Below are 15,595 nucleotides of genomic sequence, written 5' to 3'. Positions count from 1 at the left end.
AAACAACCAATCACAGCGCAGCTTTCATTTTACCCTAGCATTAAGAGGATTAAAAGCTGTTGCCTATAGCAACCAATCACAGCACAGCTTTTATTTTACCTCAGCAGTATAGTATATAGCAACCAATCACAGCGCAGCTTTCATTTTACCTCAGCAGTATAATATATAGCAACCAATCACAGCGCAGCTTTCATTTTACCTCAGCAGTATAATATATAGCAACCAATCACAGCACAGCTTTTATTTTACCTCAGCAGTATAATATATAGCAACCAATCACAGCGCAGCTCTCATTTTACCTCAGCAGAATAACAAATGAAAGTTGAGCTATGATTGGGTGCAAAATTTTATTCAAATCAGACCAGAACTGGAGATTTGTTTAGGACACAAACAAACAGATTGTGCGTTTTAGATATAAGATGCCGAGCGAGCGAAGGACCTGTTTGGGCAGAAGAACAACAGCCACACTTAAAGTAGCAGCTGCTTGAGTAGCTGCAGCGCTGGAGCAAACTAACGGCCGACTCGAGAATCAACTCACTTGACAAGCCACCGCTCGACTAGATGAGACGCCGAAGCAAACTAACGGCCGACTTGAGAATCAACGCAAACAACAAGCCACCGCTCAAATTGTAGAAACTGACGAAGCGAAGCATGCCCGATGTTCTCCAGACTGAGAGACACTCAATTTTGAGAAGAACAGCTTGGAAATTCTTAGTGGGGGGAAGCTTTTAGATATAATGCAAACAATAACTGCGAGTGTCATCCGCAGCTCTCTATTGGCCGAATGAACAAACCATGTTCATACTGCAATGCTCTAAAGTGGCCCCAGGGGACCCCTGGACTATAAAGTGGCCCTGGGGGACCCCTGGACTATGTTGCTGTAGTGGGAAGGTTTTACTATCAGTGCTTAAAAGTCCTCCTGAACCCCTAGAGACTCTTCTGTCCGGGTCATCTTCTGGATCTAAACATTTCCTGGAAAATAGGAGAAAGTACAACTCTTGTTTTCAAATGACGTCATTTTGTGCGACAGAGAAATTGAGCGATGCCGGATTTTGGTCGACGTTTAAAGTCCAAGGGCAAATTTATCATCATGTTGGTTCACTACTGAATCAAAGAGGAACACAAGTCTCTGAAAGCGGCATGGTTAGCCCTGATCCCAGTTTCATCAGCACTGCATCCAGCACCTACTCACTATTTACGCTAGAACCAACGACAGAGGAAGAAGTCTCCAGGCTCCTTTCCGCTGCCCGCCCCACCACCTGCGCTAGCGACCCTCTCCCCTCTCACCTCCTCTGCTCCCTTTCCCCAGCTCTCATTACTCACCTTACCACAATCTGCAACCTCTCCCTAACCTCTGGCACTTTTCCCTCCTCATTCAAACACTCCATTATATCCCCTCTGCTTAAAAAACCAACCCTTGACCCGACTAATGCTGCCAACTACCGACCCGTCTCAAACCTCCCCTTTATCTCCAAATTACTGGAACGCCTGGTCTACTCCCGCCTTACTCGCTTTCTCTCTGACAACTCGCTCCTCGACCCCCTCCAGTCTGGTTTCCGCTCTCTACACTCGACAGAAACTGCCCTTACAAAAGTAACAAATGACCTGATGACTGCAAAGTCGAGAGGTGATTACTCCCTACTAATCCTCCTTGACCTGTCTGCTGCATTTGACACTGTCGACCATAATCTCCTTCTCACTATGCTCCACTCTATTGGTCTAAAGGACACTGCTCTCTCCTGGTTCTCTTCCTACCTCTCTGACCGCTCTTTCAGTGTTTCCTTTGCTGGTTCTATCTCTGCTCCACTTCCTCTCGCTGTCGGGGTACCCCAGGGCTCAGTCCTTGGTCCCCTTCTTTTCTCTATCTATACTGCCCCAATTGGACAAACCATCCACAGATTTGGCCTCCAATACCATCTCTATGCTGACGACACCCAACTATACACCTCCTCTCGTGAGATCTCTGGACCATTCCTCCAAAATATCACCGACTGTCTGTCCGCTGTCTCTAACACTATGTCCTCCCTTTTTCTCAAACTAAACCTCTCTAAAACTGACCTCCTTGTCTTTCCACCTTCTAACCGACCTCCCCTCAACATCTCCATTCCAGTGTCTGGCACCATCATAACCCCCAGACAGTATGCCCGATGCCTTGGGGTCACACTGGACTCTGACCTCTCCTTTGCCCCCCATATCCAATCTCTGGCCCAAACATGCCACATGCACCTCAGAAATATTGCTAAAATACATCTGTTCCTAACCACGGACACGCTAAAGACACTCGTGGTTGCGCTCATCCACTCCCGGCTTGACTACTGCAACTCGCTACTCATCAGCCTCCCCCGCACTAGACTCGCTCCGCTCCAATCCATACTAAATGCAGCAGCTAGACTCATTTTTCTATCCAGTCGTTACTCAGACGCCTCTGCACTATGCCAGTCGCTGCATTGGCTGCCCATCCACTGCAGAACTAAATTTAAACTCCTCTACCTCACTCACAAAGCTCTGCATGGCGCTGCGCCACCATACATCGCCTCCCTACTGTCAGTACACCACCCAGCCCGCTCACTCCGATCAGATAACACCCTCAGACTAAACACCCCTGTAATACGAACCTCTCATGCTCGCCTACAGGACTTCACCAGAGCAGCACCCATCCTCTGGAATGCTCTACCCCAAGGCATCCGGACAATTCCCGATGCACGAAATTTCAGACGTGCCTTAAAAACGCACCTCTTCAGGGAAGCATACCAAATCTCCTGACCTAGTCCCTCGCCCCTCCCTATGGTGCTCCACCCTGTTTGCCTTCTGATAAATGATCTGTACATAATATTTCCTATTGCCTGTGTTCCCCAACCCCTGCACCTCCTGTACCACCCTCAACCCATTTGTGTCTAACCCAATGTACCTTATATTGTAATTGTTGTATTGTTTTGCATTTATCCATGCCTGAAAGCGCTGCGGAATAAGTTGGCGCTATACAAATATAGATTATTATTATTATTATTATTATAAGTTCCTGCAGATCTACTTTATGGGGGCCGAACTGCAGCGAGCTGACCGACGCTGCAAGAACGTCCCACCCATGAGGGAAGATATTGTCTTATCTCTGCACCAGAATACCCGCTATGTTTGTAGTTTTAGATCAGCGCTGCGGTGAATGCCCTGTCATGTATTTAAAGTAGATGTTTGGGCAGACAAAACACTTTATGGTTAACATACAGGATGATTCAATGCGCCAACAATTGATGAAGTAGCCATAGTCATTGCTGGGGATGAGATTGGGAAGCGGGACATTATTTTGGAAAAACACAACAGTCCGTACCCTCTCAGACGATGGCTACCATATCAGTCTTATGCAGGTTGATCCGTTAACAAGGAATCCGACTTCAATGAAAATCTCTGCAATGGGTTTCTGTGCATCCAGATTAATGGTGTGAGCCGACACGGCAAATCAGATTCTCCGATGTCGCCAACTTTTTCATCAATATGTGGTTGACATTAGAGATGAGCGAGCACGCTCGGATAAAGCAGATACTCGAGTGAGCATCGCTCTTCTCGACTAACTGCTTACTGGTACGAGCAGGCTCAGGGGGGCGAGGGTGAGGGGGGGACGGTGTGGGTAGCAGGGGGCGAGTGAGAGAGATCTCTCTCCCCCCCTCCGCTCATATTTTACCACAGAATCCACATGGATGATGTCAATGGAGGTCTGCGACCCGAAGCCCATACGCAGTAAACATTGTGTATGGGCTGCGGCTACCAGCCTCATCTTTAAGCGATGGCACCGGGAATACAAACACACAGAGCCTCTGCGCTCATAGGCAATATGCTTGCAGAATCCGATCTGCCCGTGTGAGCCCGGCCTCGGACGTATCAATGTCCACCAGCTTATTTGTATAAAATGTGCAAATAAAAAATGCAAATGGTCACTAGTAGAATCCAGAAAACTTGGATTACAGGAAAAGTAATAAACGAAAGATAGTTTCACATAGTACCAAAAAGGGGAACTGTTGCCCATTTGTGTTATGTTTTGGGGTTATTAATAGGGATTCCGTCACCAGGCTGATGCTGCCCGAACCACAGGCCGTACGCACCCAGGACAGGTACGCACGGCGCCCCCATGTTTGTTTATTCTGAAACACTGCACCTTTTCTAAATAAACACAGTTTGAAGTGTGGCTCAGCTGAGCTTGGAGTCATGGAGGCCGGCCATACTGGCCTCTCCCCACCCGTATCATGCAAGGACAGCCCTCTCCCCTCTTGTGTACACAATCATAATAATAATACATAAAATAATATTTTTACTTATTTTGAAATACGAGATAACAAGAGTGCAGCCAATAGCTTCCACATCACTGCCCAATATTGGAAATAGACATACTCCCCCCAAAACCTAAGTTAAACACAGATGTGCGATATGCTAACAAGAGCAATGATATATTTTTTAAAAGTTACACTGCTACCTGAGCCCTGAAATCATGGAATTTAGCAATATGCAAATGAGGGGTGAAATGTTCTGCGGGCACTTCACATACTAAGACTAGTCCGGGCTCTGTCCCTTTCATTCAATCTAAACCCCACCACCGGCCTTGTGATTTCTCCCATTTGCTGGAGGCACTGTGCATTCCAAGGGAGTTAGAGAAGTCAATCAATAGGCAGGGGGCGGAGTTTAGTCTGACCGAGGAATTGTGAGCCGTGACCAGTCTCAGTGTGTGAACCACCCATTGGACAGTTCATACCTGATTTGCATACAGCCGAAAACACTGGAAGCAATACAAGGATCTCACAGAATTTCCAGGGATATATGCTCCTTTGGACAAAAATAGGCTAATCATAGACACAATAAATTTTAAAAAATCACAGCAGGGCATGCTGGGTCATATGCTAAAACATAACTTTCATTATTTCTAATTAAAAAAAAAAAAATTATTTGCACCCTAATCCATCCCAAGCACTAACCTGTAGATGATATAGTGGAGTGACTGCCCTGAAAAGGACGACCTCGCGCAGGAACCTAATCCTACCTCACCCTTATTAAAAGGGGGAAGAAGTGCGAGAAATATACAATGGTAAGGGTCAAGAAACTAGCGGGCATCCTTCGCATATGCAGTCACGGGACAATATTGGCGCTCAGCTGATCTATACCTGGGTATACAGCCACAGGACGATATTGGCGCGCTCAGCTGATCTATACCTGGGTATACAGCCACAGGACGATATTGGCGCGCTCAGCTGATCTATACCTGGGTATACAGCCACAGGACGATATTGGCGCGCTCAGCTGATCTATACCTGGGTATACAGCCACAGGACGATATTGGCGCGCTCAGCTGATCTATACCTGGCGTATGCAGCCACGGGCCAAAATTGGCGCTCAGCTGATCTATACCTGGGTATACAGCCACAGGACGATATTGGCGCGCTCGGCTGATCTATACCTGGTGTATGCAGCCACGGGACAAAATTGGCTGACTCGGCTGATCTATACTTTACATATGCAGTCACGGGACAATATTAGCGCTCAGCTGATCTATACCTGGCGTATACAGCCACAGGACGATATTGGTGTGCTCGATTGATCTATACCTGGTGTATGCGGCAATGGGACGATATTGGCGTGCTCAGCTGATCTATATCTGACGTATGCAGCCACGGGACAAAATTGGCGTGCTTGGCTGATCTATACCTGGCGTATGCAGCCACGGGACAAAATTGGCACGCTCGGCTGATCTATACTTCACATATACAGCCACAGGACGATATTGGCGCGCTCGACTGATCTATACCTGGCGTATACGCCCACGGGACGATATTGGTGTGCTCAACTGATCTATACATGGCGTATACGCCCACGGGGCGATATTAGCGTGCTTGACTGATCTATACCTGGTGTATGCGCCCATGGAACGATATTGGCGCGCTCGACTGATCTATACCTGGTGTATGCGGGCACGGCGTACCTCTGATTCTCATCAGATCTCACCCAATTTAGCTGATCCGCCGATCTCACGTCCGCTTAATGTGACAGGAGCTTTATCGGCGCTAATTCACGGTTTTATCAACGATCAGGAAACAAGTGCGCCAATCTCAGGCCGAGGAACAATGGCCACAATCTTCTACCTCCATGGCCATGGAAGGTTCCAGACACCGGAGTCGCTGTACATGTCACTGCTGTGTTTGGTCCAGGGGGCTAAGGAGAATAATGAAGGATGCTGTTGCCATGGTAACCAGACATCATGGCAGACAGTGTTGGGTGTACAAAGCTGCAGCCCAAGGACCCAGCAGCCATCCTACCTGACATAGGTGCAGTACAGGAAAGGGTTACTGTCCGGTCTCCCGCACTGAGGACATACACACTACGACTCTATAGTCTCCGCCATGTCACCGGGCAGCCGAGATCCCAGCAGTGCAGGTTGTCCGCGGACAGGTGCGACCTCCGTGTTTACAAACTTACCCCCTACAAGGGTTGAACCTTGCTCAAGGCCAAATCCCACCAGCTCCCTGTCAGGTTATCGCGATATCTCGTTTGACAGCTGGGCGGGTGGGAGTTTGATCGCTGCCTGCTGCTCCGGCTGTGGGAGAGAGCCAGCCAAAGAGATTACGTCATCGAATCCAAAAACTGGCTGCCAGGAGTAGTAATGGCGGTCGGGCAGCTGTGTGTGGGCGAGGCCACAGCAGGAAGTCCTTGCCTTTCCGAGCTTTCACTGCCTGTTTCAGGCGCTCCGCGTATGCGCATGCGCTCTGTAAACCACGTTGGTTGTGCTGGGTGACGTGGCCTGGGGTTATGGTGTAATTCCAGTCATAAATCACATTTATATGCTAATAAAGGTTTAAAATGTAATAGAGGGTTGAAGGTGCAGCATACAAGTGCGCTGAGCATGGACAGCTGCTGCGCCTCCATCTTGTTTGACCCTTTCAGGACAATTGGTTTAGGCTTGTGAAATACCTAAGACCCGGTTTCACACCTGCGTTGCAGGTTATGTCGCACAATATTACGAAAAAAAGCGCTGTGGGCAGTAGTTTTTCTTCTGGCTTAAAGCCAGCAGCCGAGCGGAAAGTGAACGGACCCCATTATTGTTAATGGAGTCCATTTGGCGCTGTCACTTCCATCCGAAGACGGAGCCCTTCGGCCATGGGGATTCCTCTTTCCTGCTCCCTGAACGGACCAGGAAAGCGAAACCCTGAGTGTAAATGTGAAAGCAGCCTAAGGTTACATTCACAGGAGCTTTGTGTGTTGCGAGACGTACGAAACTCGCATGTATATGAACTCAAGTCTTTTGAATACAGTCATACACATGAGCGATGCTGCGAGGTAAAAATATTGTGCATGTCCTATTTTTTCTCGTTCCTTGAAAAGCGTCACCCATTATTTCATCAATGGGAAGCACTTGCTGGCTCTCCGAGGGATTTTTAGGGATTTTTCCAATCCCTAAGGCCTCATGTCCACGGGGTTAAGATCCGCAGCGTTTTTCCCACACGCGGATCCGCGCCCCATAGGGATGCATTGGACATCCGCAGGTAGTTAAATACCTGCGGATGTCATTTTTCCCTTCAGGCACGGATCCGCTGGAAAAAAAATGGACATGCTCAATTTTAGTGCGGGGCTCCCGCAGGCTTCTATTGAAGCCTATGGAATCCGTCCGGATCCGCGGAACACCCACACCAGAATTAAAACTCACCTGTCCTGGACGCTGCAGGTCTCCCTTCCGTCGTGGCCGGATCTTCTTTCTTCGGCCTGGTGGATGTGCCCGGCGCATGAGCGCGGCACGCTGCTGGCGTGCCGAGCACATCCGCCGGGCCGAAGAAAGAAGATCCGGCCGCGACGGAGGGGAGACACGCAGCGTCAAGGACAGGTGAGTTTATTCTTATTTTCAGGCCTCATGTCCCCGGGAAAGGAGGGACCCGCTGCGGATTCTGCATGGAGAATCCTCGGCGGGCCTGATTTTTCCCGTGGACATGAGGCCTAAAAGAAGGAAGAATGGGCAGCATTTAAAGAGACCAGGATGGATGAACACAGAACTTGCACACATGTTAAAAAGGAAAAAAAATATGTTTATCGTGTGGAAAGAGGGGGGAATATCGAAAGAAGAATATAATGCGCTCTGCAGAAACTGTAGGGCAAGTGTGAATGGTCTTGGAATAGCCCTAATCTCAACCTCATCGAAAATCTGTAAAGCCGATCTAAGAAACGTGTTAATCAAAAGCAACAAAGGAATAAAACACAATTAATAGAAGCAATAATACAATTTTGGTTTCACATTAGAACACCCGAAGAACTAAAAAATGTCATTCTGTTGCGGCGGTTCTGGGACTGCTGCCATGCTGATAGCCCAGTGCAAACTTTGCAGGGGGTTCTCCATCTTCTTGCCCTGGTAGGTGTGATATTTGGTAAGACATGCTTAGCTGCATCGGTGGGTAATTATCATAGTTATTTAGTCTGGCTGATGCTGGACTGAATTGCCGTTGAATCTTCAGTCTAGCTCTGACTGTGGTCTCAGTTAGAGCTTGATCCTGGACCTATCATTTGCCTGCTGCATCTCAAAGCTAATGTTGTGTTTCTTTTCTTTTGTGTTTCTAATGTTATTCCCCTGTCCTACATAGGCTTAACTAAAGACTGAGGTATGAGGTCAGGTATGTCCTTGTCAGGGCGAATTACCTGTGTGTAGGCAGGTCCCTGTCCCTGAGGTTATTTAGATAAGGAAAGAGTTCACACATTGTTGTTTAGTGTTGTTTTGACGCAGTTTGTGTGTTTATGTAGGAGATCTGCGGGTTATATTTCCAGGACTTCCTGGGTGGACGTGACAAATTCAACGGCCCATACTTACTCGGTGGGATTTGTGTTTACATCTGAGTTGGATCCCATTGAGGTTTTGTCAGCTCAGCTAAAGGCGCTGACGATTGAGGTCGCTGAGCTTAAACAGCGGCAGCTGACTGGTGATACTAGGAAAGGAGCCTAAACTTGATTTACCTGATAGATTCTCTGGAAACAGGCAGGAATTTATTTCTTTTAGAGAGTCTTGCAGGCTTTTTTTTTAGGTTACATCCTGCTTCCACTGGTGATGAGTCGCAGAAGGTGGGCATTGTCATTTCCAGGCTGCAGGGGACTCTTCAGGCATGGGCTTTTTCCTTGCCTTTCTCCTCCTCTGTGGATAGTTTTTTCTGTGCCCTAGGTTTAATCCGTGATGATCCCGGTAGGGTGTCTCTGGCAGAGGGAAAGATAAGAGGTTTACATCAGGGAGATTCTCCTGTTGAGGATTTCTGCACCGAATTTCGCCATTGGGCTCAGTGGAATGACCCTGCTTTGCGAAGCCAGTTTTACTGTGGTCTGGCTAATAATATTAAAGATCTATTGGTTGCCTATCGGATGCCTCGCAGCCTTGAGGATGCCATGTGCTTGGCTATCAGAGTTGGTCGTCGGACTAGAGAAAGGCAAAGTAAGCTGTCAGCTATTTTATCTTTCATGCCTACTGGTGGGGAGGAACCCAGGCAACTGGGTTCATTAGTTGGCAACATCAGTAAGGGGGAGAAGTTGCAGTCCAAAGGGCGGTGCTTTGCATGCAATCATACCGGTCCTTTGGTTCAAAATTGTCCTTGTCGTCAGCCTTGGTCAGAGACATTAGGGGGCCTGAAAGTGGGAGGAAAAGTCCCTCAAGAGCCACTGATTGCTTGGATGGCATCCTCCAGGCTGGTTCTACCCGCTGAGATCCTTCTTGGGGGTGATAATGATCAAATCACAGTTTTTCTTGATTGTGGAGCTTGTATTAAGCTAATTCATCATGAGATGGTCAAACGCTTGGGGTTGGAGATAAAATCTCTGAATGCACCCATTCCTATGTCCGCCATTGATGCCTTTCCATTATCACAGAAGTGCTTGAAATTTTGTGTTCCGGATATATGTTTAAAGATTGGATTATTCCATATCGAGATCATCACTTTATATGTTATGGAATCCCTTCCAACACAGGTAGTCTTAGGCCTACCATGGTTGTATTTGCATAATCTGGTGGTGGACTGGGAGAAGGGAGACATTTCTAAATGGAGTCCATACTGTAATTTCGTTTGTAGCTCTTTAAGGGTTTCTTCAGTGCAAGTTGAAGAATTACCGGAATATATTGCTAATTTTGCTGATGTTTTTGTTCCGGAGGGAGCAGATAAGTTACCGCCTCACAGGGTTGGAGATTGTGTTTTTGAACTCGTTCGAGACGGTAAGCTTCAAAAAACCGTATGTACAATCTAACTACACCTGAGAGACAGTCTATGAAAGTTTATATTCATGACAGTTTGAAAAAGGGGCACATATGTCCCTCAAATTCCCCAATGGCCGCTACGTTATTCCTTGCCAAGAAAAAGGATGGAGGCTTGCGGCCTTGCATTGATTTCAGGGGGCAAAACAAAATCAACAAGCGTAATCCATACCCTTTGCCTCTCATTCCCGATCTGTTTTCACAGTTGAATGGCGCCAACAGGTTTTCAAAGTTGGATTTACATGGGGCATATAATTTGATTCGGATTAAGGAGGGGAACGAATGGAAAACCGCCTTTAACACCTCTGAAGGGCATTACAACAATTAGGTGATGCAGTTTGGTTTAACAAACGGTCCTGCGGTTTTCCAGTCCTTTATCAATGAGGTCCCCTGTAAATTTATCAGCTGCTTTGTTCTGGTATACCTCAGCGATATTTTTATCTTTTCGTCGGATTTTGATTCACACATTTCTCATATTCGTCAGGTCCTCCAGGCATTGCGTGATAATAATTTGTTTGCAAAAAGAAAATGTGTGTTTTTTCTGTCACATTTCTGGGACACATTATTACCTTGAAAGGGTTCAAGATGGATCCAGAGAAGGTCTGAGCGGTACGGGACTGGGTGTTATCAGAGAATTTAAAAGCACTTCAAAGGTTTATGGGGTTCGCCAATTATTATTGGAAATTTATCAGGGGATTTTCGGTTGTGGTCAAACCTTTGACGGATATGACAAAGAAAGGTTGCTTCCTTTTTAAATGGTCCCCAAGGGCATTACAATTTTTTCATGCCTTGAAGAGATGTTTTGCAATGGCTCCTGTTCCGGTGCAACCAGACTCCTCCAGAACTTTCGTGGTGGAGGTTGATGCCTCAGAAGTTAGGGTTGGGGTGGTGCTGTCTCAGGGAACTAGTATTTTTTAAGATCTTCGCCCTTGTGCGTTTTTTGCACAGAAATTTTCTACTGCTGAGAAAAATTACAATATTGGTGACAGAGAGCTGTTGGCAATTAAGTGGGCTTTTGAGGAGTGGCATCATCTCCTCGAGGGGGCGCAGCATAAGGTGACAGTTTTTATAGACCACAAGAACCTGATCTACCTAGGTATAGCCAAAAGACTTAACCCAAGACAGGCGCGGTGGTCACTGTTTTTTTCACGCTTTGACTTTATGGTTACATATCGTCCTGGCAGTAAAACTGTTAAGGCTGACGTGCTTTCCAGGAGCTTTGTCCTTTGTTCTAGTGGATGGAGATATTTAATTTGAGGTAAGTCGCATAGTGGACTCTCGTCAAGTTAGGAGATCCCTACAGTATTTAATACATTGGCATGGTTATGGTCCTGAGGAGAGGACATGGGTACTGGCTGCTGATGTCCATGCGGATCGGCTTGTGAAAAATTTTCAGACTGAATCTGAATCGACCTGGTCCTAAGGGTGCTGGGCCCCTTCCAAAAGGGGAGGTACTGTTGCAGCTGTTCTTGGATTGCTGCCATGCTGATAGACTGGTGCAGGATTTGCAAGTGGTTCTCCATCTTCTGGCCCTGGTGGGTGTGATATTAGGTGAGACATGCTTAACCACACCTGTGGGTAATTGTCATGGTCATTTAGTCTAGCTGATGCTAGACTGAATTGCTGTTGAATCTTCAGTTACGGTTCCAGCACGTCCTGGGTGGATGTGACAGATTCATTTCATGGGAACACGTTGTAAGGCCATAATTAAGGCTAAGGCCTCCTTCCCACGGACGGATTTCCGCCGCGTAATACGCGGCGAAAATCCGCCACGTTGCCCGCAGCTATTAGGTTCTATTGAACCTAATAGCTCAATGCTCACGGTGCGGAATTCCATCGTGGAATTCCGCACCGTGAAATCTCCCGTCCTCACCCGCGGCATGCTCTATTTGCCGCGGGTGTACGCGCGGCCGGCTTCCATTGCAGTCAATGGAAGCCGTCCGTTCACGCTATCTTCTGCTGTAGCACAGCGGAAGATAGCGTGAAATCGCCTCTCCGCCTACTGCCGCCGCGTCATGTGATGCTGTGGGCATGTCTTGTGATGTGGCCGGCGTGTCACATGATGCTGCGGCACGTCACGCCGAAGCGTCATGCGGGACCCAGGACGCCGGATCCGCTGGTAAGTATGGGGTCTCTGGGGGGCGCCGTGACGGGCTTCGCCGCGGAATATTCCGCGGCGGAGCCCGTCACGGCCGTGTGCAGCCGGCCTAAAGGTTTCCCAACTAAGTACTGATTGACATTCTGAGAAGTTTTGAATATTTGTTTTTTCTATGGAAAGAGGGACCACTATTATTCTTAATAAGGATAGGGGGGATGCACAGAGGGACCACTATTACTCTTTGGGGGTGGAAGACCAGAGGGACCACTATTACTCTTCGGGAGGACAGAGAGGTAAGAACAGAGGGGCTACTATTACTTAAGGGGATGCCCAAGTGGACTACTATATCCTTGTTAGAGAAGGCTTATTTCTTTGGAGCATAAGGGGGGTATTATTTAAGGTGACCAGACATCTCGATTTAGGTGGGACAGTCCCGCTTTGCGACCCTGTGTCCCGCTTTCCACTGTGACCCCAGCGGAACATCCATTAGTCCTGCTTTCAGGATGTCTCGTCACCATTACAGTGATTACCTGCCGGGTGCCGCAGCTCCCCGGACAGTAGTCACTCTGAAGCGGCGCAGCCGGATACACACACTGATGTCAGTGTGTGCATCCGGGATCTTTGGCCCTGCAAGAGAAGAGAGGGGAGGAGGCGCTGCTGCAGGCGTACACACTTCCGCTGGTAGCAGCGCTGAGAGGAGAAATGGTGCTGTAAAGACCAGGAGGAGGGAAAGTATATGGGTCTTAGGGGAACGCTTATACTACTGAGGTCACTGAGGGGGTCACTGTTATTGCTGGGGCTGATATAGGGGAGTGCTAAAACTATTGGGGCTACTGTGGGGGACACTGTTATTGCTGGGGCTGATAAAGGGGAGCGCTAATACTATTGGGACTACTGTGGGGGTCACTATTACAACTGAGGACACTCTGGCAGCGTACCTCAAGTTGACTTAGGATATGTTTATATGTGGTGGAATTGTTGTGGAATGCCCTCAGTGTAAATTTCCGCAGCAAATTCTGCATCTAAAAAAACAGTCAAGATCTGTACCATTGGTGCAGATTTTGACTGGAAATCAGACGTGTATCCGCAGATGATTTCATACTATGCGGCGCTCCCCCTCACATTCTATGAAGGCTTCCCGCAGTCACCACTCCCCAGCTTCCAGTTGCCAGCGGCCTGTATTGGCCTCACCTGACCAGCAGCATCGGACCTGACGAGGATGCAGGGAACCGGAATCCGTGGAGCACTGACAGCAGGAAGCCTTCGGAGGAGGTGAGGGGGGGTGCCGCATAGTATGAAATCAGCTGCAGGTGCATGGCTGATTTCCAGTCAAAATTCGCACCAATGGTACATATTTTGACTGTTTTTTGGATACTGAAATGCCGCAGAATTTGCTCCCTGTCTTTTTTGAACCGACCCTGTACTTTTTATAATGGCGAAGGTAAAATCATACGTTGTGATAAGCTCCGCCCACTGACCACACCCTTTTGTCCCGCTTTGACCCTGGGGAAATCTGGTCAGATTATATTATTACCACCAAAACCAAAAAGTTTGTCAGCGGCATTCTAATAAGACCACACCTTGGGGAAGCATCTATGTGCTAGCTTCCTGGAAGAAAGAGCTGTAGACCCTTCAGCCCTCAAAACTTGATCCAAATAAATGTAGGAGCTGCACTCAAGAACTCCCTTCAGCAAACTGCTTGTAGAAACGTTGTAAACTTTAATTCTCCTCCATAAAGGCATATATTATTAGTGTGTGAGCTCACAAATAGAGGCACTATTACAGTGATGCAACCAGCAGTCATAATTATGTGGTGGGAACAATGGGTGAATTAGTACTGTCTGGGCAGAGTAAGCTACTGTATCTAATCCTGTTGTGATATAATAGACATGCTGATTCTCCAATGCAAATTACTTTTCTTTCAGGGGAGCATATGTCTTGGGGCCTATTCTCATGATCTTTAAAGACCTTGACAACAATGCTTCATGTATATTTTAAAGACGTAGCATTGCAGGTGAAAGACGCTGAAGGACCATAGCTGTGAACCTTGAAGGGAAGTTGCATGCAGGTGACCCACGCCAAACCTTTGCACCAGAGCCTGTGAGCCTTTAGCTTCGTCCCTGGAAGTCATACCTATGTAATTCATCATGACTAGTGGCGGCTTTGATGCACAGCGGGGGAACAGTGGGGAAGCTAACTCTAATACTCACATCCCCAGACGCAGCGTTTTACTACTGTGAGGACATAAGTTTAGCTTATGTGGCTAATAGGAGCTGACAGAATCCCTTTAAAAGGGTTGTCCAACCCCATGAATATTTGTACAAACATCAATTTTATAAAACAGTAATACTCGCTTTATTAATCTCTTGCCGCTGATGTTGAAGCTTCCCCGGTCTTCCACTGATCATTCTTCCTGATCCAGCGATGATGCATCAAACCAATATTTGACCGCTGCAGCCAATCATTGGCCGCATTGGTGACCTCATTGCTATAGCCAGCGATTGGCCGCAGCAGTCACATGTTGTGCCAATACGTCATCACTTCAACAGGAAGAACATCAATAGGGGATTGGGAAAGCATGGGCACCAGAAAGGCAGAAGGGTGGTAAGGATAGTAATACTACTTATTACTTATTTTACACTGTTGTGAGCAATTTTAACAAAAATGTCATGGGGTCAGACAACACAATTTAAGAAGCTTTCTGTGACTTCATTACTGATAACTTATTCTTGTCATAGGCCATCAATATTAGATCGGTAGGTTCGCCATTTGGGACACCTGCCAATCAGCTGTCTGACGTGGTCACTGTCACATCACTGCACACCAAGCATAGTGCCGTACATTTCATAGTGACTGTGCCTGGTATTTCAGCTTAATATTAATCATTTGACTCTCAGGCCAACTGACCAATAACCGGGATATCACAGGCCTAAGATGAGGGTGAGAACCCTGGCCTCTTCAATCAGCTGATCAGTGGGGTTCTTGAGTGGTGGACACCAACCGATCAGATGACTTTTCCTGAGGATAGGTCATCAATACTTTAGTCCTGGAAAACCCCTCTAAAGTCAAGAATCTTAGACTTTAAATAATACCAACATCAAGCTCTCAGTGCAGGAGTGGAGCAGGGGCGTAACTATAGGGGATGCAGAGGATGCGGTTACATCCGGGCCCAGGAGTCTTAGGGGGGCCCATAAGGCCTCTCTTCTCCATATAGGGAGCTCAGTACTATAAATAAAGCATTATAGTTGGGGGCC

General features: G+C 47.4%; 1 protein-coding gene across 5 annotated transcripts in view; it reads right to left on the bottom strand.

The window, feature by feature from the left end:
- ATF2 (activating transcription factor 2) overlaps positions 1–6,583 on the bottom strand; it is a 105,552-nt gene extending 98,969 nt beyond the window's left edge. For 3 of the 5 annotated variants that reach the window (XM_066575807.1, XM_066575810.1, XM_066575811.1), the window contains exon 1: positions 6,454–6,583. The gene's annotated coding sequence lies outside the window, so the exon portion shown is untranslated. The other 2 variants (XM_066575809.1, XM_066575808.1) reach the window with 2 other exon arrangements.
- Between the last annotated feature and the right edge of the window lie 9,012 nt (positions 6,584–15,595).

Source organism: Eleutherodactylus coqui, chromosome 8, assembly GCF_035609145.1.
Source record: "Eleutherodactylus coqui strain aEleCoq1 chromosome 8, aEleCoq1.hap1, whole genome shotgun sequence".
Lineage (NCBI taxonomy): Eukaryota > Metazoa > Chordata > Amphibia > Anura > Eleutherodactylidae > Eleutherodactylus > Eleutherodactylus coqui.
Note: the sequence above shows the minus strand (reverse complement) of the source record. Positions and strands in the feature narration are given on the sequence as shown.